The 26279-nt window shown below is 37.4% G+C and overlaps 1 non-coding gene across 1 annotated transcript; it reads right to left on the bottom strand.

The window, feature by feature from the left end:
* Positions 1-12873: 12873 nt before the first annotated feature.
* On the bottom strand, positions 12874-12980 carry LOC121205351 (small nucleolar RNA R71). The gene has a single exon (XR_005900432.1). It is a non-coding gene; the product is annotated as a small nucleolar RNA R71 (small nucleolar RNA).
* Positions 12981-26279: the final 13299 nt, after the last annotated feature.

The following is a 26279-nucleotide window of genomic DNA, read 5'->3' as shown; positions in this document are numbered from 1 at the left end:
TAGTTAAGTTGCCCAAAGATTTTCAAGGTTCTTGTTTTAGTCCCGAACCACCCCAATGTATGTTATAGGTTTCGAAGACCTATATAAGGGATGATATGCATGTGTTCGAGATGTTTTAATTTTTGGTGAAAATTTTGTGGCCCGGTTTTGCATGTTGTGAATGTTTAAGTCCGGTAACGCCTCGAACCCTATCCCGATGTTGGATACGGGTGAGGGGTGTTACAACTGCACATAAATTTCAAAAATTAGCACACGGCCTAGCACACGGGCATGTGACTTGGCCGTGTGACTTCTGTAACACCCCTTACCCGTATTTGACACTGGGATAGGGTCTGAATGTTACCAGACTCAAACATAAACATTCATACAAAACCGGGCCGTAAAATTTTTCCCAAATTAAAACCATTTATACACAAGCATATTGTCTCTTATACGAACCCATGAGGCCCAAAACATCCATTGAGTATGGTTTGGGACTAAACCGAGAACTTTTGAAACTTTTGCGATACTTAAAATTTTCTAGATTTGGAGGGTTACACGCCCGTGTGGGTAGGCTGTGTGGTCACACAGGCCCGTGTCCTCAACTCGTGTAACTCTCTATTTATGACATCATCAACACAATTAGGATCACATGGCCAAGTCAGACGCCCGTGTGCTTAGGCCGTGTGGTGAATGAAATTCCTAAAATCAAGTGCTGACTTCACACGGCCAGGGCATACGCCCATGTCCTAAGGCCATGTCTTTCACACGGTCGAGATGCACGGTCGTGTCTCTGCCCGTGTGTTTACTAATAGGCATTCTGTTTTACGTAATTAGGGTGCAGGGGGCACACAGCCGGATCACATGCCCATGAGGCAGACCGTGTGTCCCGCACGGTCTAGACACACGCCTGTGTGTCTACCCGTATAGTCAACTTTGAGGATATTTTCCAAGCTTTTTGTCACCCTCAATAACACATGCACACTTACTCATATCAATGACATCCTACATGACATAAATGAGCACTTACACATTCATAAACATGGCTCATGCATATCAACTTCTTATCAATTTATACTAGCTTAAGACTTCATATTCTATTTAGACTAAGCTTACCAAATCACATGCAATATGTAACATCAATTTACTTCCATTTTATACATTCATGCCTTGGTTGTTATTATCCCATTTACTCAAAATTCCATCATCAAACATAGATGATCATATTCACAATTCATCGATGCCAAATGAATTTAACCACATCATGAGTGACCATAGCACATTCATGCATATATGAATAGGATTACATCCCCATAATTAATATAAGCCATATCTCATGGCCATCTACAAAATAAATCATCAAATCATTACATTTGGCTAAACTAATATGACATATAACAAAAAGACCAAGTCCCTATACATGGCATACACAAAATACTTGAATTCACTATACCCAAAAGATTAGTTTGATAGTGTGAATCGAGCTCCAACGTCCTTCGATCCTCGAGCTAGCTTGGCAATACTATAAGAAAATTTAAAAAAAAAGGGAGTAAGCATAAAGCTTAGTAAGTTTGCATGTAAATAATTAACAACATTAGCCATGCATTATTTTACACATAACATAATAATATTTATCACAATGTCATCAAGTATCATAGGTACATTTTAAGTCATGAAATTTACATAATGTACAATAAAACTCATGATCAAAACTCATTCATTCAGTTCTTTTGAGGTCTCATCAATTCATAATCTCAATGTTTATGAGCTTTGTGTACGTACCTGTACCCTTTCAACATGATCATACCTTGTCATCTCTTTGACATAATTCTTGGATTACTCGTTGAACCATTTGGAATACTAAAGGATACTCGAGAACTCTCATACACATGGTAGGATGCCAATGCCACCCGGATATAGTCTTACATGGGATCACATATCAATGCCAATGCCATGTCACAGACATGGTCTTACATGGGATTGTAGATTGATGCCAACGCCATGTCCCAGATGGTCTTACATGGGACCGCACATAACCCTAATGTCATGACATTTGTATCCTAACTATTCCTAAGGTTCAACCGGGCTTTCGAGATATCAAACTTGGTCGAATCGTCATCAAGTGATAATTAATTAAATCCATAAAGACAATGACACAATTCATGCAATATTAAAGCATTAAAAACAAAATAATGTAATGTTGCATTATTTACACACGAACTTACCTCGGTACCAAAATATGACTAACTATTCAATTTAGTCCACAACCTTGTTCTTTCCTTGGTTTAGGTCTGAACTCCGTTTTTCTTGATCTATAATAGCAAATTTCACTTATTTAATTATCACATTGTTCAAATCAGTCCATAAATCATACTTTGGAAAAATTACAATTTTGCCCCTAAACTTTTACATAATTACAAATTAGCCCCTAGGCTCGTAAAATGAAATGTGTTCATTTTCTTTGTTACCTAAGGCTAGCCAAATTTATAACATGCTCATAATAGCCCACATTTCTCATTAAATCATACATCTTACTACCTATTTTACAAACTTTACAAATAAGTCCTTTTTAGCCATTTTCACTAGAAAACACTTAGTAAAAGATGTTTATCACACATCAAATATTCATATTATCCCATTAAACATCAAAACACATGCATGTCATACATGGGTCAAATTTCAAACATGAACCCTACTTCGAAATATGGCTAGAAATAGGTAAATCGATTTACGAGAGTTTCAAAAATGTAAAGAGCATTAAAAACAGGGTTAGGATGCACTTACTATTGAGCTTCAAAGTTGAAAAAACCCTAGCTATTGAACCCTTAGAAATTCCGGCACACATGAAGAAGATGGACACCAATTTTTAACATATTTTCCCTTTTTTATTCTTTTATTAACCAAATGACAAAAATGACCTTAAGGCCTTTCTTTCAAAATTTTCCTATTCATGCCCATTTTTATCCATAGAAATAGAAATTGGGCAAATTTCTATTTAAGTACCTCTAATTAATAATTCATGGAAATTTCATGCTTAAAGCTTCTAGAACTCACATTTTGCAACTTTTGAAATTTAGTCCTAAATGTCAAATTTGACACTTTATCAATAAAATTTATTCATGAATTTCATGTACGTGACTTCAAGTATATTTGTCACATAGGTTCAAACTTACCAAGCTCAACACCAAGTATAGACATAGCACCTATTAGCCATGAACTCAAGACACTTACCCGATCCGCTGTCCGTGATCGACTCAATAGCGTCGCACACTTAGTGTCCATAATGATTCAAGAATATATATTAAGTCTGCACACTCAGTGCTATATAATCAACTCGCACACTTAGTGCTACATAATCAAACTCGCACACTTAGTGCTACATAGTCAACTCGCGCACTTAGTGCTACATAGTCAAACTCGCACACTTAGTGCTACATAGTCAATTCGCACACTTAGTGCTACATAGTCAAACTCGCACACTTAGTGCTACATAGTCAATTCGGACACTTAGTGCTGCACAATTTAAACCCGCACACGTAGCGCCAATCTCGTGGTTATAAATGTTTATACTCGCACATTTAGTGCCGAGATCAACAACTCAATACATCTCACCTCTTTTCTTTTCATTCAACACTTTCATCATCACATACGTACATGCATATATATATTTATTCATTCCATTCAGCATCATTACATAAACGTTATGACCATTTGAATTAATACCAACTATATGCTTAATGACTTACCTCGTGTTGGGTAAGACGGTTCCAACTCGGCTACTCGATGACCTTTTCTTTGCCTTTGCTCGATTCACCTCCTTTAACTCCTTGAGCTTAATCAATAATTTAACTAGTTTAACCACCTTGCTAAATATTTACAATCCAATTTCACATGTATATGTATGTTAGTATATTCGGCTAATAACCTCATGCAACTACCATATCATCAAAAATCTAATCACACATGCACATGCATTAGGTAAGTTACCTTTACTAATTTTAAACCCAACATCACACAAGCTCTCAAGTGATGGCCGAATGCTTCTTTTGTTACCCAACTAATCATTCGACAATTTCATCCCCTTTACCACCCTTTTATGCCTAATTATCTAAATCAAGATAAGATCATCAACATGCCTAACCATAGCCGAATGTGCAACATTAATCTATCACCTCTATCTCTTAAATACTATCAAGTTCATTTACTTCTAATTTCTTAAGTTCAACATCTTAATGCCCATTATAGCCACTCCCATTATCTAAATTTAAAAATCGGCAACACCCACATTTTAACTATCTTAGCCGAATACTCCTCAACACTTAGACTAAAGTATGCACATTAACTTAATACAACTTTCATTATTCCTTTCACCCTCAAACATAATTTATAAATCTTGCCCTTCCTTCCATGTTTCGGTCAATTATTCAAATTACCTCATAACATGAACATTCTTTTCAACTAATCTAGCATGACTCATTCGACCTTAACAAAGAACCACTTTTCATACAAGGATAAAAATAAATCAAATGAACCTCCCATTTAAACCCCATTCTATCTTCTACTTACTCAATAATACATGTTTCTTAGTTCATATTCATCTATAACCATTTCAAATCACATACTACAAAACATCATCAATTTGGCATATAAGAACATAACCAAAGGTTTCTTGCAACACAACTCAAAAATCAACACATGGGTCATGTTATGAGCATCAAAACAACTCAACTTCACAAAAAAAATGCCAAAAGAACCACATGATATCATACCTTAATCTATAAACTCACTTGGCCGAATGTCCTAGCTTCCATTTTTCTTTTCTTTTCCTTATGGTTTCGGCAAGATGATAGAAAAGATGATGGAACTTTGTTTTTATCACCACTTACTAATATAAATTTATTATACATAATTCCCACCAAATATAAAAAAATGAAGACAAGGGAACACCATAATGCATGCGTATGTTGGCCGGCCATTCACATTCAAAAATGGTCTATTTGACATGCAAGTCCACTCTTTTTGGTACATGCACTAATAGACCATTTTAAATTGGACTATCATATTTTCACCATGTCTCAAATCGATCCCTATTAACAATTTCTCATGCAATTGGTAAAATTAGGGAATGAAACTTCCACATACTCATGTTCACACATAATAAGTATAGAATATAGCAATTAATTATTTTACGACTCGGTCTTGTGGTCCCGAAACCACTTTCCGACTAGGGTCACATTAGGGCTGTCACAGCAAGTAAAAGTTGAACATCAGTTGCCTTCTGGACTATTATAGTTGGTTACGATACCAGAATGGAAATGTGAAAGAATTACTATGGACTTTGTAATGGGAATACCCCTGTCTCCAAAGAAGAAAGATGCCATTTGGGTAATTGTTGATCAGTTGAAAAAGTCTACACACTTTATTCTGGAACGTATGGATTATCCCTTGGATAAACTGGCTAAATTATATGTTTCTGAGATTGTCAGATTGCATGGAGAGCCTGTCTCCATTATTTGAGATAGAGATCCTCGGTTTACATCTCGATTCTGAAGAAAATTGTAAGAAGCTCTGGGTGCTCAGTTACACTTTAGCACTACATTTCATCCTTAGACAGATGGTCAATCTAAACGGGTAATACAGATCTTGAAAGATATGCTTCAGTGTTGCATACTTGAGTTTGAAGGTAACTAGGAAAGGTATTTGCCTTTGGTTGAATTTGCTTATAATAACAATTATCAGTCTAGTATCAAAATGGCACCGTATAAAGCCTTGTATGTTCCCAAATGTAGAACTCCATTGTATTGGACAGAACTCAGAGAGAAAAAGTTACATGGAGTTGACTTGGTCCAAGAGACCGAGGAAAAAGTGAAAGTAATTCGAGACAGTTTGAAAATAGCCTTTGATCGTCAAAAGTCCTACGCTGATTTGAAGAGAAAAGAAATAGAATTTCAAGTTGGTGACAAAGTATTCTTGAGAGTGTCATCTTTGAAGGAAGTTCTTCGGTTTGGTCTTAAAGGAAAACTGAGCCCACGGTTCATTGGACCATATGAGATTACAGAAAGAATATCTTTTGCTTATCGATTAGCTTTACCACCAGAAATTGACCGGATTCATAATGTTTTTCATGTGTATATGCTATGACAGTAGCGATCCGATCCCTCACATGTTATTTCTCCGACAAAGGTAGAGATTCAGCCTGTTACGACATATAGTGAAGAACTTATCAAAATCTTAGCCTGGGAAACAAAAGAGTTAAAAAAGAAAAAGGTAGCATTAGTAAAAGTTCTTTGGCAACGACATGGCATAGAGGAAGTTACCTGGGAGCCGGAGGATACTATGAGGAAACAATACTCGAATCTTTTTACTGGTAAGATTTTCGAGGACGAAAATCCTTAAAGGGGAAAGTTGTAACAGCCCAAGAGAAATCGGAATAGTGGTTTAGGAACCAAAAATTTGATCCAAAAATAAGGTTTTTTTTTATTTCATTATATGGCCCGTATTATAATAGGCATGTCGTGTGAAAATGTTGATACAAAATTTTTTTCGATTAAGTGCTTAATTACGAGAAGGACTAAATCGTATAAAATGTGAAAGTTGAATTCTAGTAGTTATAAGGATCAAATAGTTACGGAATTCAAAACTAGAGGTCCTTATGTGGTTAACTAGACCACGAAAAAAAAGTATGTAGATATTTTTTTTGATGACATATCCATGGAAATATATAAAAAGGGTAAGGACTAAATTAGAAATTGTAAAATACTTAATTAATTAAATGATGAAAAGAAAATATCATCTTATTTTTGTCATCTTCAACCTAAAATTCTATGGAAACCCTAGGAGAGAGCGGAAACTTTCAAGGCTTAATTGGGTAAGTTTTCTTGTCCCGTTTTTAGTAATTTTGATATTTTTAGAATCGGGATAGCTTAATCTCTCTATTTGAGGGATTAATTTGAAAAGTTGTCAAGTATGGAAAATGGTTCAAGGATGTATATGCTAAAAATTAGAAATTTATGGTAGAAAATGAAAGGTTGTTGATAGATAAACAACTTTACAAAGTGATTTTTGTTGAAAACATGATTTAGGGACTAAAATGTAAACTTGTGAAATTTGATGAAAAATTTAGAATTTTTATAAATACATGTGCTGTAATATTTTTAATGGGATTTTTGTTAGGCTTGGAATAGGGAGTAAATTGCACAAGTTTCATTCTTCGTGCCTAGGGATGAAATTGAAATTTATGGAAAAGTTAGGGGAAAAATGGTAATTTTTCCAATGACGTAAATTGAGTCCATTTAAATATGAAATGTGTGAAATTGATGGTTAAATTCATTTATATATATCCAAAAAACACTAATTTGAGGTTAGATCGAGGAAAAGAGAAGGTTTCAAATTAGTAGATTTCTAATGCGAACAAGTGTCGAGGTAAGTTCGTGTAACTTAATCGGGCATGTAAATATGTTTAATTGAATGTTTTGTCATATGAAATGTGATTTATATTGATGTACATCACTTGAATGTTATAATAAGAAATTTAATACATGCTTGAAATGGTGAAAAAGTGGGTTAGTCCCGATTGAATTTTAGATTCCAATGATTATATGCGCTTTCCTGAAACGAATAAGGTGTTGCATTTGTTGTGGACGAAAATTAGCTCGGACGAGTAATCCTATTGACCTTGTTATAGAAAGGATTTAACCCGGACGGGTAATCCTGATATAATACTTCTCAAGTATACGTTACAATTAGGGTTTAGCCTGGACTGGTAATCCTAATTGTGTTCTTCTGAGCATATGTTATATAAAGGATTTAGCCTGGTTGGTAATCCTGTTATATGATATGTGGCTTGAGAGTATGTTCCTTAAGTAAGTAGTAATGGGTACCCTCAAATAAGAATTGATGGATTACAGAACTGTACACCTAGAGTATACTACTTCAGCATCCATCAGAATTCCAATGATTCAACGAACATAAAACTCTTGGCATGCTGTGAGAACTATGAGATGAAATGATAATGATTTGAATGAATATTGCATGATGAGCTCATCTATATTTACTTGATTGTTATGAAGATTTTGGTGACTAACATGTTTGGCTGAATGCTTGTTTTTAGGCTAATTTAACCAAATGGATGGAAAACTTGTTATTGTATGCTTAGATTAAATAAATGGGATTGGTAAGTTTAGTTTCCATTATACGAACTTACTAAGCATGTAATGTGTAACGCCCAGAATTTTGGGCCTAGAAGTATTAGGTCTTGAGCATGGGAGTAGTTAAGAGGCTACACATAAATGTTTAATTGTGCAAGAAAGTGACACAATTGAGTATCTACTTTAGTGGTTAAGTGTTCTGGAAAGAGTTTGAGAAGTCTTGGGTTCAAGCCTGGGCATGTACAAAAACTTTGTTTTTTTAGGAGTAAACCCTGTCTCTAGTGAGTAGGCTTTTAAATAAAAATGGGTGAAGCATGATACGATCCGCCTCGGAAGAGTCGAGTCGTATTAGTGTGCCCGATCGTCAACAAGAAGTTACGTTAGGTTTAATTGAAAAAGTCAGATGAAGGAAAGAAGGATATTTGTTTTGGGTTCGAATTAGAATAGGTAAGAAGAATTTGAAAGTTCGGGTTTAGAGTCCGAATAGGTATGGATGAATGAATTGGTTCAATTAGGTAAAGGGGAATTGAAGAAATGGATGTAATGGTATAAGGGTAAGAATGAAATAGTATTATGAAATGGTACAAATGGAATGGTTGGTTTAGGTACAATTGGTAAATGGAGAAATGGGGTTGAACAAAAAGTGCAAACAAGAACCAATACCGATTTGGTATCGACCCGTTGTTTATAAGCTCTTTTAGTTCGGTTTGGAATTGGTAAAGGAAAACCTCGGCCCACTATCTAACAAGATAGGAACCTCGGTAGGTTTGAACGCCACACTACGAGTAGTGATAAGTTCAGTTTTGACAAAGAACAACGGTTGACACACTAGAACGCTAGGAAGCCAATCGAATCTTTGAACGAAATTTGAGAAAAGTTTTGCCTAACAAATTCGGCAGCATAACATTAACAAAAGTCCAAAAAGTCCTTTTACAAAGAAAAATAACAAGTATTTATAGCCTAAAGACTAGCTAATCGAATGGACACTTTACATACTTAATAATTAAGTAAAAGTCTCATGAATGCATCTTGATTGTTCTAGAAGGAAGTCCTTTGATGTTCATGACCAGATTCGGCAATGGTGGAGATGTCTTGAAAGTTCTTCATGCTTAAGGAAATGAATCATGAATGAGAGACTCCCTTGGACATTAGCTAGGTTCGGCTAACTTGAGTAATTGAGGCAATTAATTCATATTGTTTGGTGAAAAGTTGGGAATTAATTGAGGAGACTTCCTGAGCCAAATTAAGTGTGAATGCCAATTCTTGAAGAGTCCATAGGTGTGAACACTTTGAATTGAAAGGCCATGCCATGTGAACATAATGTGAACGGAATTTTAAGGTTCATGGAGGGAGATGTTCAGCCACATGTATGAAGTAATGGGAAGCCTCCTTTAGCCGAATAGTCACTTGGAAAAATGAAGGAGTAGCACACCATACATGAATGGGAACATTCATGAACCTTGAACACATTGAATGTGGCCATACATGTACTTAACCGATCATGCACCTAGGAGATTCAAAGCCCTTAACCGTGCATGCACCTCTAAAAAGACATGTTGCTTCAAGCTCCATACATCCATTGAGGTTCTACAAGAAAATGTAAACAGAATTAATTCAAGCTAATGTGAACACAAATGTAAACATTAAATTCGGTTATGACAATTTAATTAATATCAATAAACACTTTTAAGACATATTTAATAAAACTAATGTGAACTAAATTTAATATGTGGTTTATTAATTAACTAATTAATGAACTTATTAAATAAAAATTTAATAGCAGTCAAATGAAGTCAAAGTAGTCTTCATGAGCTAGAATTCAACTCATGAGCTAAAATCAAGTTGGACTTGGACTTATGAGCTGGTAGTGAGCTGGACCCGAGCTGGGGAATTGGAAGTGAGCTGGTGGCGAGCTCGATGAGTTGAGCTGGACTTGTAGGTAGTTGCATTGTGAGTTCAAGGAACTGGAATCAGCTTTCTTGGAGTGTCCTAATGGCGTTTCAATCCAAAGTTGAGCTACAAAAGCTGTGATCGACTCCTTAAACTTCTTAGCTCGAGCTCGAGTAACAGGACCTTGTGGTAGCACCATAGAATCCTTGCTCGAATTAGCTGAACCATGGGGCACGATCGCATCAAACCATGACAGAAAGATCCTACTGGACTATGGGTAAGTGGCGTGGTACTTATGCCAGAGGGTTGAGGTTCGAGTCTTGGTGAAGGCAGTGGAGTGTTTTATTTTGCTGCTCTTGCCATGTGAGTAGTGGAGGTTGATCGAAACTCTGTTGAGTTGAGTGGAGTTTGAATTAGTGATTAAGGAGATATTTTAGGAGGGGTTTTAGAAGAGAATTATGGGAGGTTGAGGTGAGAGGGAGTAGTGTGCTAGTTTTGAATTGTAGCACTCAAGACCTTCAGTTTTGGTGAGTTTAACCATTCTATTTTCGATTGCTATGATCATTTTGGCTCTCTTCTTCTCCTCTAGAGGCCAAATAGTTCTGGGGAGGTTTACGAGTATCATTCCTTTTTACTGGTTTTGATTTTCACTTCTATTCAGGATCCTCATTCGTCATTTTGCTCTTCTTTTGCCCCTCTCTTTAGCTGAATTCTCTCCTTCCCCTCTTAATAATTTTGAGATTACCAACCCTCCTCTTTGGCATCTTGTGTTTAGACTGATTGTTCTCCTTCTCTATCTCTCTCAATCGGTTAGGATAAACCGTAATATATATATTTACCCCATGCTTGGCATATTTATGGAAGAATTTTTCCTTGATTTTATTGAATTCAATACTCCTAATCCTTTAAATTCATGTGTTATACTCAGGCAAGCTTAGGATAACAAAAAGAGCGAGCAATGGGCCAAAAATAGACAAATTGGGCCTAAATCAATGTTTCATACGGCCTAGGCAGTTCCACACGTCTGTGTGTGACACACGGGTAGACGACATGCCTATGTGTCATGGCCGTGTCGACATTAATCCAAGTCAAAATTGCACAAGGCCTGAGCATATTCACACGGGCGTGGCACGCGGCCGTGTCCCTGTCGAGCCCAAGTCTAGTTCTACTCGGAGAAGGCTTATTTTGGGCTAATTTGGGCATTCAAAAGTCTATATAAAGACCCTAGAAGAGGATGAGGGGGACACACAGAGTTGGAGGCAGAAAATACTCGCAACTAGCCATCGGAATCACCTCGGAGCCAGGATCTACATCAAGACTAAATATTTCCATCCAATTTTCTAGAAGTTCTTGGGTTTCTTTATGTTTTCTTGTTTTCTAAACTTTGAGATGTTTTCCATTATTATTATGAACTAAACTCCCTAAATACCTAAGGGAGATGAACCCTATGATGAATCTTATTATGCTTTGATTTATATGATAAATACTTGGTCTTATTCTTAATTATGAGTTTTAATTCTTGCTTTAATATTTCAGGATATTAATCCAGGTTGTTGATGTGTTTATTCAGTGGAGTAAAAGTCCTTGTTTAAGAGTAGACCATTCATAATTAAGCGGAGTTGAATGCAATCCTAGAGATAGGACGAGATAAATTTGTCGGATTAAAGTCAAATCTAATAAGGGAATCCATAGATTAATTTAATGCGATAATAGGGGTTTTAATTAGAAAGAGATTTCAATTAATCAACCTAGAGTCAGTTGTTCTTAATCTCGAGAGAGATATTAACATAAATTAGGGATTTCTACGGAATAAGCAAGTGAATAAATCATCTAAGTCAAAGGTAATAAGTGAAGTCTAGGTGGATTCTTTCTTGGGTATTGTCTTCTCAATTGGTTTTCCTAAAGTATTTTCCAACTTTCGCCTCTGTCGTGATCTTAGATAAATTAGAAAATTAGTTTAGTTTAAAAACACCCTTAAATTCTTAGGCTAGTTAATAAAAAGAGAGTAACTACTAGTACTTTCAGTCCTCGTGGATATGATATTCTAGTCTCACCATAACTATACTATTGTTCGATAGGTGCGCTTGCCTTAAGTCGAATTATTAGTTAGTTTTACGACCATCAAGTTTTTGGCGCCGTTTCTGGGGACTAAGATATTAGGAATGCTTAATTTTTATTACTTTAGCCATTTATTTTATTGCAATTTTATTTTATTTTAATTTTGTTTATATCACTAAATTTTCTTTTATTTACTTGTGCCAGGTTTTTATAGTTTATGACTAGAAGAAACCAGTTGAGATCTCTACTTTTTGATAGTGAGATCGAAAGCACAGCTCGCAGAAACTGAAGAGAGATAAGGCAAAGCCTATGATACATAGAGGAAGGGCAAGAGGACGATATTCAACCCACAACCGAGGAGATGACTGATAATCATAATAATCCGCTACCTCCTGTGGCTGTTGCGAACCTAGTAAATCAGAATCCTGCTCCTCGTACTATGTATTATTATGCTAAACCTAGTTTAATAAGAGCTGAATCAAGTATAGTTAGACCTGCTATTGCTGCAAATAATTTTGAAGTAAAACCTAACACGATTCAAATGATACAATAGTTTGTTCAGTTTGACGGTTTGCAGGACGAGGATCCAAACACTCATTTGGCAAATTTTCTGGAATTTTGCGACACCTTTAAGATCAATGGCATTTCTGACGATGCCATTTGCCTTCAGTTATTTCCCTTTTCATTGAGGAATAAGGCTAAATAGTGGTTGAACTCGTTACCAAAAGGATCAATCACTACTTGGGAACATATGACCTAAAGTTTTTTTTTTAAATATTTTTTGCCGGCTAAAACAGCTAAATTACGAAATGATTTTTCTTCTTTTGTGCAGATGGATTTAAAAACACTCTACGATGAATGGGAGAGATACAAGGATCTATTGAGAAGGTGCCCTCACCATGGGCTACCACTTTGGCTACAGGTTTAAACTTTTCACAACGGCCTGAATCCTTTGACTAGACAGATGATTAACGCAGCTGCTGGTGGGACTATTAATAGTAAGACACCTAAGGAGGCCTATGAATTTATAGAAGAGATGTCATTGAATAATTATCAGTGGCAAGTCATGAGGACAAAGCCGACGAAAGCAGCCGACGTGTTTAACGTCAATTCGGTTACTATGCTCTCTAATCAGGTAGAAGTTTTGAATAGAAAAATTGATGATTTACTTGGTTCTTCACAGGTTCATCTAGTAATGCACTGCGATGCAAGTGGAGGTGGAACGAGCAATTCAGAATACCCACCCTATGGCCACAAATGGAGAACGAACAAATGAATTATATGGGTAATAATTCTCGACCTCAAGATAATCCTTATAGTAATACTTACAATACAGGTTGGAGGAACTACCCAAATTTCTCATGGGGAGGCTAAGGGAATTAGAGACCACCACCCCTCCGGGCTTCCAACAACAACCTTACCAGCAAGAGAAAAAGTCGAACTTTGAGGAGATGATGACAAATTTTATTTCAGTAGCGGAACCCATTTTCAGAAAACTGAAACTGCACTTAAAAATCAGCAAGCATCGATCCAAGGGCTGAAGAATCAAATTGGACAGCTAGCTAAGATGATTTCAGAGAGACCACCAGGAAGCGTACCTAGTAAAACTGAACCCAATCCAAAAGAACATGTGAAAGCAATTACACTAAAGAGTGGAAAAGTGTTAGCTGAATTTGAAAAGAAGCCACCACAAGAAGCTGATAGAAATAAAGGAGAGGAGGGAAAACCTGGAAAAAATGACAATCTAATGCCAAAAGAATACAAACCACCAATCCCATATCCAGCAAAGTTGAAGAAAGACCGCATGGATGCACAATTCGGTAAATTTCTTGAACTTTTTAAACAACTGAATATTAACTTACCTTTTGTTGAAGCTATATCACAGATCTAACAAATAAAAGGAAGTTTGAAGACTTATCTACAGTGGAACTTAACGAGGAGTGCTCGGCCATACTCCAAAATAAACTACCAACCAAACTGAAAGATCCAGGAAGTTTTACTATTCCCTGCTTAATTGATAGTTTGAATGTTGATAAGGCACTAGCTAATTTAGACGCTAGCATTAATTTGATGCCATATAAAATGTTTAAACAACTTGGTCTTGGGAGCCTAAACCCACTAGGATGAGTATTCAACTAGCTAATAGATCTGTTAAATATCCTAGGGGTATTATAGAGGACGTACTTGTAAAAGTAGATAAATTTATATTCCTTGTTGATTTCATTGTGCTTGACATGGATGAAGATGTTGAAGTGCCTTTAATCTTAGGTCGTCCATTTTTAGCCACTGCTAGGGCTGTTATTGATGTGGGTGATGGTAAACTTGTGCTTTGAGTAGGTGACTAGAAGATTATTTTTAAAATTTATGATGCCATGAGATTTTCTAGGGAACAGGATGACTCATGTTATTTCATTGACTCTATTGATCATGCTACTCAAGATTCTTTTCAGGAAATCGTACATAAGGACACGTTGGAACTGTGTCTTGCCCAAGCAGAGGAGGTGGATGATGATGATTTTGAGACAGGAAAGATAAAAGCTAAACTAAATTCCAATAAGCCCTTCCCAAGACAAGCGGAATATGAGGGTATTAAGGCAAACGATGAACTTAAGCAAAAACCCTCTATTGAAGAACCTCCTAAACTGGAACTTAAAAAATTTCCAAATCACTTGGAATACGCATTCCTTGGAATAATTCTACATTACTAGTGATTATTGCTTCTAACTTGCAACCTAAGGAGAAAGAGGAATTACTTCAAGTATTAAGAGAGCATAAAAGGGCCATAGCTTGGAAAATTTTTGACATTAAAGGGATCAGCCCTTCTTTTTGCACCCATAAAATTTTAATGGAAGATGAATATAAGCCATGTGTGCAAGTTCAAAGATGACTGAACCCCAACATGAAAGAAGTTGTTAAAGTTGAGGTAATTAAACTTCTAGATGCTGGAATTATTTATCCTACATCTGACAGTTCTTGGGTAAGTCCAGTGTAGGTTGTTCCTAAGAAAGGAGGCATGATTGTTGTAGCCAATGAGAATAATGGATTAATCCCAACAAGTCACAGGTTGGAGAGTTTTCATTGACTATATGTAACACCCCTATTCCGTAACCGTCACCAAAATAGGTAAGGGGCATCACCGGACAGACAGAGCATTACAGAACAATACAGAATCACTGATATCATATAATATCAATACATAGATATTCATTCACAATTCAACCTTTAATATGGTCTACGAGACCTAAAATATACATTTAGGAAAGATCGAGATTAACCGAACTCATTCAGAGTTTTCAGAACTTAACCAAATATTTCAAAACTGTCAAAGTCACACGCCTGTGTGACTAGGCCGTGTGGCTCACACGAGCATAAACCATGCCCATGTGATCCAATTGTGCCAAAAAGAGGTCCTACACTGACTTTTTCACACGGCCAACAAACACGCCCGTGTGCTATGGCCGTGTGATACTTAGCTAGCTACTGACTTAAGCCCACGGCCTTATGACACACCCGTGTACTATGGCCGTGTGAAACTTAAGAGGTTACTGCTTTTCTTACACGGCCACAAGGCACGCCCATGTGCCCTGACCGTATGGCACGATGCAGGCTTGGTTTAAGCCAACTTGCCACCCCTATATGGGTCTTTTCTACTAGCAATGTTAAGCAACATTCATACAACAATTTTCAACCAATTTCATGCTCAAAACATGCTTCATTACAGCTATATCATCTTCATTCAACAACCCATTCAAAACCATACCAAAACTTAACACAAACACACCATTTGCTAGCCAACTCTTATGGCGCCATAGCATATATATACAAATTAAAGCTTAAATACATAAACATTCTAGCCTATACATGTCATACTTAAAAATATGTACAATTCAAAAGTACCAAAATGAGTTTGATAGTGTGGTGACAATCCTTGACCAACCCCGAGCCTTCAGTAGCTACGATAACTGTAAAACAGACAGAAATCACATAGAGTAAGCTACAAATAGCTTAATAAGCCAAATACAATTAGTCTATCTAGTAAAACACATAAGTAAGAGTCAGTAGTAGGAATTCGGAGTTATTTCACATTCATTATTTCACAGAACAGAGTCTTTCATATTCATAGATTTTGGACGATATATAGGTACCTATATAGATTATATAGTTCATAATATATTCAATCCCATATCTCGTACTCTATTCTCAGATGATTCAGAAACGACATCGATACTCATAAACAGGTACAATGTCATTGTCCCGAACGTGGTCTTACATGTAATTTCTAATCGATGCCTCTGTCCCAGACAAGGTCTTACATATGATCATATACGATGCCAATGTCCCAGACATGGTCTTACACATAAGTCCCAAATCGAGGCCTGTATCCCAGACACGGTCTTATACGATATCTCAGATTGATGTCAAAGTTTCTTCGTTAGTCTCTCATAGCCGTCCAATATAGATTATATCTAACACATACAACGTTCAATCATAGCCGTCCAATACAGATTATATCTAACATATACAACGTTCAATCAATTTAATGCGTGATTGTATTTTGACTTACCTCGTACGGATCTCAGACGGACACGAGTCGACTATTCAACTACTTTGGACTTCCCTCGATCTAAGTCTGATTTTCTTTGTTCTTGATCTATTGCAATTCAAATTCAATCATTCATTTTATTCAAAATAGTCCATGAACACATATTTAGGGCACTTTGCATTTTGGCCCATACATTTTCACATTTTGAAAATTTAGTCCATATTTCAAAAAATCACAAATATGCATGATTCACCAAGACTATAGCTTGGCCAAATATACATGGCTTCCATACAAGCCCAAATAACACATTTAATTCACAATTTAGTCCTTCAAAACCTCATTTTCACAAATTAGCCCAAATAGCTCATTTCATCACAAATTCAAGAACAAACATGATAATCTCACATTTATCTTTCATAATCCATATAAGAACACTACAAAGCTCATATAATCATCAATGGTGCATTTTATAATCTTCAACAAAAATAGAAATTTAGACATGGGTTTTGAAGAACACAAAACAACGATCACAGAAACGTAAAAATTATCAAAAACGGACGAAAATTCATACCTTAATCAAGATGAACAAGGGTCAAAACCTAAAAGGATTTTCTTCTTCTTATTTTCTTTGATTTTCGGTTCTAATAGGTGTTTTATGAACACATGCATGAATTTTGTTTTCTTTAATTCATGTTCAAGCATGAATTACTATTGTATCCTTTATTAATAAACATATAAATTACATGAGACAAGGTCATTTATGACCACTCAAAAATTTAATGGAATAATTGCCACATAAGGCCATATAATCCAAAGCCATGCCAATTAAACACATTGAATATCTGACATACAGATTTTATCATTTATGCGATTAAATCCTTTTTGTAAAATTGAGCACAGAAACAGACAAATTAAATCACAGAAATTTCATAGATACAAATTCATATACCACAGACATAGAAAATAATATTAAAATATTTTTGGACTTAGATTTGTGGTCTCGAAACCACTATTTCGACTAGGGTCTAAACTGGACTGTTACACTATAGAAAGCTGAATGATGCCACGAGAAAAGATCACTTTCCCTTGCCATTGATTGACCAAATGTTGGAAAGATTATTAGGGCACATGTACTACTATTTTTTAGACGGGCTCTCTGGTTATTTTCAAATCCCAATAGCTCCTGAAGATTAAGAAAAGACGACATTTACATGTCCATACGGTACATTTGCTTATCGTAGATTGCCTTTTGGATTATGTAATGCCCCTGCTACTTTTTAGCGCTGCATGATGGCCATTTTTGACGAACTCGTAGAAGACATCATGGAGGTATTTATGGATGACTTCTCGGTATTCAGTAACTCTTTCCATCTTTGCCTTAAAAATTTAGAATGAGTTCTAATAAGATGTGAGGAAACAGACCTTGTACTTAACTGGGAAAAATGTCACTTTATAGTTCAAGAAGGTATTGTGTTAGGACATAAAATTTCTAGTAAAGGGATTGAGGTTGATAAATCTAAAATTGAAACCATTGAAAAACTACCTCCCCCTAGTTCGGTTAAGGCTATTAGAAGCTTTTTTGGACATGCTGGGTTTTATAGAAAATTTATTAAAGACTTTTCCAAAAGAGCTAAGCCTTTGAATAAATTACTAGAAAAAGATGTGCCCTTCAATTTTGATCAGGAATGTTTAGAAGCGTTTAATACTTTAAAGGATAAATTGATTAATGCTCCAATTATAATTGCACCTGATTGGAATTTACCTTTCGAACTAATGTCTGATATGAGTGACTTTGCAATAGGTGCAGTTTTGCGACAGCGAAAAGATAAGCATTTTCAACCTATCTATTATGCTAGCAAAAGTTTGACAGCCGTACAAGAAAACTACACCACCACGGAGAAAGAGTTGCTAGTTGTGGTTTTTTCATTCGATAAATTTAGGCCATATCTAATATTGTCTAGAGTTGTCGTTTATACTGACCATTATGCTCTTCGCTACCTTTTAACTAAGACTGATGCAAAACCTTGACTCATTCGATGGATTCTGCTATTGTAGGAATTTGACTTGGAGATTCAAGATAAGAAAGAAGCTGAAAATCTTGCGGCTGATCATCTTTCTCGGCTTGAAAATTCAAGCACCAAAGTGCTAGATGAAGTTGAAATAAATGATTGGTTCCCTGAAGAACAATTCTTTGCTATATCTGATTCTGAAGTACCTTGGTTTGTAGACATTGAAAATTTTTTAGCTGCTAAAGTTATCCTAAAAGGGTTGACACATCAGGAAAAGAAGCGATTCTTTACTGATGTGAAAAACTACTTTTGGGAAGACCCTTTTCTTTTCCGTATATGTGCAGATCAAGTCATTATGAGATGCATTGCAAGGTCAGAAGCATTTAAAATATTGGAGCATTGCCACTCAGGACCGACTGGGGGACATTATAGTGGAAATAAGACCGCACATAAAACACTAGAATCAGGTTTTTATTGGCATACACTATTCAAAGACGCCAACAAGTATGTTGCTACTTGAGATAAATGCCAACGAATAGGTAATATATCTAAACATAACGAAATGCCCCAAACGTACATGCTCTCAAAAATATTTGATATATGGGGTATTGATTTCATGGGTCCATTTCCTAGTTCGTTTGGGAATAAATACATCTTAGTAGCCGTTGATTATATTTCCAAATGGGTGATAGCCCAAGTTGTACCTACTAATGATGCTAGAGTGGTAGTACGATTCATTAAGAAACTCTTCTCTCGATTTGGAACACCTAGAGAAATTATGAGTGATAGGGGTACTCATTTTTGAAACACCCAATTTGATAAGACCCTTAAGAAATATGGAGTTCACCACAGAACAGCTAACCCTTACCATCCTCAAACTAGTGGGCAAGTCGAAGTAGCAAACCAAGAGCTTAAAAGTATCCTAGAAAATATAGTAGAATTAAACAGGAAGAATTGGGTGAGGAAAGTAGATGATGCTTTATGGGCTTATAGAACTGCTTTTAAGACCTCTATAGGAACATCACCTTGCAGACTTGTTTATGGAAAAGTTGTCATCTACCATTTGAGCTAGAACACAAGGCATTCTGGGCTATAAAATTTCTAAACTTTGATCCCAAATTTGCAGGTGAAAATAGGTTGATGCAGTTGAACGAGTTAGATGAGTGGCGAACCAATGCATATGAGAACTCAAGCCTATACAAGGAAGCAACGAAGCACCGCCATGACGCTCGTTTAAGGCAACGCAAGCAATTTGAAGTTGGAGATCTTGTCCTGTTATATAACTCGAGGCTCAAATTATTTCTTAGAAAGCTTAAATCACGATGGTCAGGTCCTTTTGTAGTCTAAACTGTCTTTCCATATGGCATAGTAGAGGTAAGTCACCCATCACAATGCGCTTTCAAGGTAAATGGACATCGTCTCAAACTTTATAACGGTGAGAATTTTAAAGACGATAGAGAGGAGCTATGGCTCCATGAACTTCCCTGAACAGATCCACAAAGTAGAGTCGAGCTTAGACTCTAAATAAGCACTTCTCGGGAGGCAACCCGAGCACTAACCCCACTAAATAACTTATTTTGTTTTTCCTTTTGTTTTACAGTCTAATTGCAGATATTCTTGGCACACACGGCTGAGCATACAGTTGTGCTTGAGGTTGTGGGATCCCCACGGGTAGGAAACACGGGCGTGGCCATGGCCATGCTAAAACAGAACAAACATTTTTCCCAAAATAGGATGACACACGGGTTGATACAAATAGCAGAGACACGGCCTACGATAAATCCCCACGGCCATGCAAGGTGACCGTGGGTGTGACAGCCCAAAGTTGACCCTAGTCGGAAAGTGGTTTCGGGACCGCTAAACCGAGTCACCGAAATGTTTGAATGTGATACTTATTGTCTAGAATATGTAATTATGAATGTGTGAAAATTTCAAGCTTCAATTTGGTTGATTTCATGTGAATTTAGTCAATAGGACGTATGTGAGAAAATTCTAAAATGTGATAGGTCAATGTGTGAGGACCTATTAGTGCATGTGGACAAAGGGGGGACTTGCATGTCAAATTCCCCCCTACTAGTAGTGGCCGGCCATGACAAGCATGGTAGACCAAGTTTGATGGCCAAGACATGTCATAGACATGTTTTGTTGGTGCATCATGGGTGGAAAAAAATAAAATAATAGGCATGGAAATTAAATAATGAAAAGGAGTATGATGAATACACAAAAAAAAAAATGTGTAGTTGATTCTTTTCCCCCCCATTGCCGTGAGCTAAAGAAAAGAGAGGAGAAGATCTTTGTTCATCCTTTTCTCACCTTCATTTAGCCTAAATTAGAAAGAAAAACAAAGAAAAAAATTTCTCATCCTTTGGTTCATCCTTGGCCAAAAATTTTAAGGAGGAAAGAAGAAGAAAGGTGAAGAGATTCGGCCATGCATGTAGCTAGGCTAAGGTATGTTTGATGATGTTCCATGAGATGCATGCATGTTTTAGTTGTTAGCTTGAGTTCTACCTAGCCCATGGTCTAAATCTTGCTATGTGATGGAATTGGCACTTGACCATGGATGCATCATTCTTGGTTGGTGTTTGATGTTGTGGTGATGAGGCATGAGGATGAGTTAAGATTCGGCCTAGGTGGAGGTTGTGTTAATGCCATTGCATGCAAAATATGAAGCTTGTTAATGATGCATGTGATGATGGCTTGATGATTCTTGAACCTCCTTTTTAGCATTTTTGTGTGAGCACATATGTGCATTGGTTGCTAAATGGAGAAGAATCGGCTAGCAAGATGTGTGCTAAGGCCGAATGTAACTTTGCATGTTAATGAGCAATGCATGTGTTAAATTGATGAAAAGGGGGAGGATGCTTTACTAGTGTGTATATGTGTGTATTAAGTGTTGAAATCGACCCCAAAAATAGACATGCATATTCGGCCAAGGGGAAAGAAATTAGCTAATATGTTGTGTTGATGCATGATTTTTGCATGTATGAGACTTTAATGTCTAATGTATAAATATGGGCTAAGTGCCTTGTGTTCATCTTTTTGATGCCTAAATGATGAAATCAATTTATTTGTTTAATTAAGCTCAAGAGCAAAGGGGAAATAAATCCGATAAAGGGAAGGAAAAAGTGGTTGAATAGCTAGCGGAATCGTTCGACAACACCCGAGGTAAGTTCTTGAGTAAGAGAGCTTAAATTACGATGTGATTAAATCATGCTCTATGTGTGGCTATTGAGCCGAATGTGCAAGGATGATATGTGCCTTGTGTTTGAGTTTCGCAAATGAAAATGAAATATGAATGTGCCATGAATTATTGTTAGATGTGCATGATTAATTGAATGCTGTCCGGGCTAAGTCCCGAAGGCTTTGTGCTAAGTGAATATATCCGGACTAAGATCCGAAGGCATTTGTGCGAGATACAAATTCCGGGTTAAGCCCCGAAGGCCTTTGTGCGAGATACTAAATCCGGGTTAAGTCCCGAAGGCATTCGTGCGAGTTATTAAATCCGGGTTATGTCCCGAAGGCATTGTGTGAGTTACTAAAACCGGGCTATGTCCCGAAGGCATTTGAACGAGGAGCTATATCCGGTTAAATCCCGAAGGTACGTGATTTGGTAATGAATGAGCTTGCTGTAAAATTCCAGCGAATACTCGAAAAACATCCCAATATGGGGATATGTTACGTATGTGTTGAATTTAATCGAGCCCTTACAAATAAATGTTCGCTCAGTTGATAAACGAGCTACCGGCCTTCGGCTAAGTTAGTCTATTGTGTATGTACATAAGGGTTGTTAATGTTGTGAAGCAAGTTTGATATCGGTAAATTGCGTATTATGAAATATTCCGTTTAGCTAAATGTGTGTTATTCTTTGTTTATGCTGGAATTCGTTGCTCAAAACTTACTAAGCATAAATTGCTTACTCGTTACACTGCTCCTCTGTTTTATAGATTTTTGGTTCTCCAGCTATCGGACTCGGGATCTTGAAGTCGAAGTCGCCCACACTATCAAAGGCTCTTTTGGGTACTATTTTGGTTGAATTTTGATATGGCATGTATAGGACTACCCATTGTTGTTTTTCGAGTACTTTATGAAATGTATAAGTGTACAGCCATGCGAAAATGGCTTGTAGAAGTGGAGTATGGCATTAGACCATTCGTGTTTATGAATGTATAGATGGTTTCATGATGTAACTATAGTTGGAATGGAAGTGTTGAGCAAATGATCAGCCATTGGAATGGCTAAGTATGATCATATGTGGGCATATGTATGACAAGGCCCTAGTTGGTCCATGAAACCCCGAAAATAGGTAAGGTTTACTTTGAAAACAGAGGCTGACAGCAGCAGTGGTGTGGATTGGAAAAATCACAAGAATTCGTAGGAGTGGAATTAAATAGTGAATAAATTATGTAATCGAACCTTGATGAATCTACTTTCATATGAAAGTAACGAAACAATCATATGAACAGTACAGTAAGAGATATCCGGGTTCTTGTGGAACAGGTCCAGAACAGTTTCTGGATTCCCTGTTCCGACTTTGGAAATTCACTATAAATTGACCAGAGATAATTAGGGGTCATATCATATATGTATGGATTCCTCTCTGAGTCTAGTTTCCACAAAAATAAACGGCATCAGTATTGAAGCTCTGTGCAGAGAGATATCCAAGTCGTAATGGGAAAAGGTCAGTGTAGTCGACCCCTGTAACATGGGAGACTTTGACTAATAAACTGTACTAATTGGCCTGACCAAAAATTTTAGAAAAAAATACATAGGTGGGGACATGAGTCTAGTTTCAGGGAAAAATCACAAAACTGATTTTCGAGTTGTGAAACTCAAGATATGATTTTTGAAGCGACTAGTACTCAGACTGGGCAGTGTCTGGAAAAATTTTTCAAAGTTTGTTAACATCTCGTGTCCGACTCCGGTGTCGGTCTCGGGTTCGGGGTGTTACATTAAATTGGTATCAGAGCTACGGTTTAGTCGATTCTAGGACTACCGTAATGTGTTGGGTCTAGCTATACATGCCATTTTATGTGATTACTTGATAGTGTGGTGATTTCTGACAATTGTAAATGTGTTTATAGTAATGGATCCCGATCGTGACCGAGAGGTAGCTGATGATCTTGAGAGTGTAGCGCCTGCTCCCGCACAAGGGACAGTGCCGGCAGACTCTCAACCTAATGCTAGTAATCCGAATGATGAAGCTAGACAAGTATTCTATAGCGTGATGAATGATTGGTTCAACCAATACATTCGAACTAATATGGCTGTTCCACAACCTCCATTCCCGACAAATACTACCCCCGCACCTACAATACCACCGGTAACGGAGCAGATAAGGTCAAATAAGCCCCCAGTTGACAGAATCCGAAAACATGGGGCTACTGAATTTAAGGCTATGGATAGCGATAATGCCGAGCAAGCTGAATTTTGGCTGGACAACACTATCCGGGTACTCGATGAGCTATCTTGTACACCCGATGAATGCCTAAAGTGTGCTATCTCCTTGCTACGTGATTCTGCCTACTATTGGTGGAGTACTCTGACTTCTGTTGTGCCCCGAGAGCAAGTAACTTGGGAGTTTTTCCAAACTGAGTTTCGGAAAAAGTATATCAGTCAGAGATTTGTTGATAAAAAACGGAAGGAATTTCTTGAGCTTAAGCAAGGCTCCATGTCGGTTACTGATTACGAGCGAAAATTTGTTAGACTTAGCAAATACGCTCAGGAATGTGTTTCGTCCGAAGCTATTATGTGTAAACGCTTCGAGGATGGGCTGAATGAAGATATAAAAATGTTCGTTGGCGTTCTTGAAATACGAGAGTTCGTGGTACTTGTTGAACGAGCTTGTAAAGCCGAAGAGCTTAGAAAAGAAAAGCAAAGAGTTGATGAGGGAACTGGAGAGTTTCGTAAAAGATCCTCGGGAAGGTCTCTTCAATAGACATCGAAGAGATTTCGAGATGATGCGGGCCAGTTTAGAGGCACTTCGGGCCTTTTTAGACGAGATCGTGATCGACCCCCTGTGGGTACACGAGGCACTTCGGTCGCCAGTGTTGGGAATGAACGTCGAGATAGAATGAAATGTCGATATTGCGGTAAATGGCATTCGGGAGTTGTAGATTCCCTGACCGCTCCTGTTACAAGTGCAGATCAGTTGACCACTTCATTAAAGATTGCCCGAGGTTGTTTGAACAGAATGAAAATCAGAGTGAGAAACCGGGTGCTACCACTGCTCGAGGTAGACCATCTGGAAATACGGGCAATGCTAGTGGTGGTCAGAGAGAATCTAGAGATGATATAACCAGATCCGAAGCTCGTGCGCCTGCTAGAGCTTATGTTATACGTGCCCGCGAGGATGCTTCTTCGCCTGATGTTATTACCGGTACATTCACTCTTTGATACTAATGTAATTGCTTTGATTGACCCGGTTCTACTCATTCTTACATATGTGAAACCTTAGCATCCAGTAAGACTTTACCTATTGAGTCTACTGAGTTCGTAATTCGGGTGTCAAATCCCTTGGGTCATTACGTGCTTGTCGACAAAGTGTGTGAGAAATGTCCCCTGGAATTCGAGGTTCCTGTTTTCCGGCGGACTTGATGCTTTTGCCGTTTGATGAATTGATGTTATCCTTGGTTTGGATTGGTTGACGCGCATGATGCGATTGTGAATTGCAAGAGCAAGACTATTGATTTGAGGTGCGCAAATAACGAAGTAGTCCGAATTGAGTCTGCGGACTTGGAGGGGATGCCAGCTGTAATATCAGCAATGTTGGCACAGAAATATGTAAGAAAAGGGTGCGAAGCATACCTTGCGTATGTACTTGATGACAAAGAATTAGAAAAGAAACCCGAATCTGTGCCGGTGGTTTGTGAATACCCGGATGTTTTTCCGGAAGAATTGCCGGGTTTACCACCTGTTCGGGAGATAGAGTTTGGTATTGAGCTTGCACCTAGGACTACGCCGATTTCGATAGCCCCATATCGTATGGCACCAACCGAGTTAAAGAGTTAAAGCTCAGTTGCAAGAATTGATGGATAGAGGTTTGCTCGACCAAGCTTCTCACCTTGGGGTGCACCAGTATTGTTCGTGAAGAAGAAGGACGGAACCATGAGGTTGTGTATTGACTATTGTCAACTGAATAAAGTGACGATAAGAATAATATCCGTTGCCGCGCATCGATGATTTGTTCGACCAACTGAAGGGAGCCACAGTGTTCTCGAAAATAGATTTGAGATCGGGCTATTATCAGTTGCGAATTCGAGAATCGGACATACCAAAAACTGCCTTCAGAACGAGATATGGTCACTATGAATTCTTAGTGATGCCGTTTGGGCTCACTAATGCCCCTACGGTATTTATGGATTTGATGAATCGGATCTTCAGACCATATTTGGATCGGTTCGTAGTTGTGTTCATTGATGACATTTTGGTCTATTCAAGAGATGAGACCGAACATGCTGAGCATCTGAGGCTAGTGCTGCAAATTTTGCGGGAAAAGCAGTTATATGCTAAGTTCAGTAAGTGTGAGTTCTGGTTAAGAGAGGTTAGCTTCTTGGTCATGTGGTATCCGCGTCGGGTATTCGAGTTGACCCGAACAAAATTTCAGCCATACTTGACTGGAACCTCCGAGAATATTACTGAAGTTCGGAGCTTTTT

The sequence above is a fragment of the Gossypium hirsutum genome, chromosome A08 (genome assembly GCF_007990345.1).
Source record: "Gossypium hirsutum isolate 1008001.06 chromosome A08, Gossypium_hirsutum_v2.1, whole genome shotgun sequence".
Lineage (NCBI taxonomy): Eukaryota > Viridiplantae > Streptophyta > Magnoliopsida > Malvales > Malvaceae > Gossypium > Gossypium hirsutum.
The sequence above is the reverse complement of the archived record's forward strand: the minus strand, read 5'-3'. Positions and strand labels throughout refer to the sequence as shown.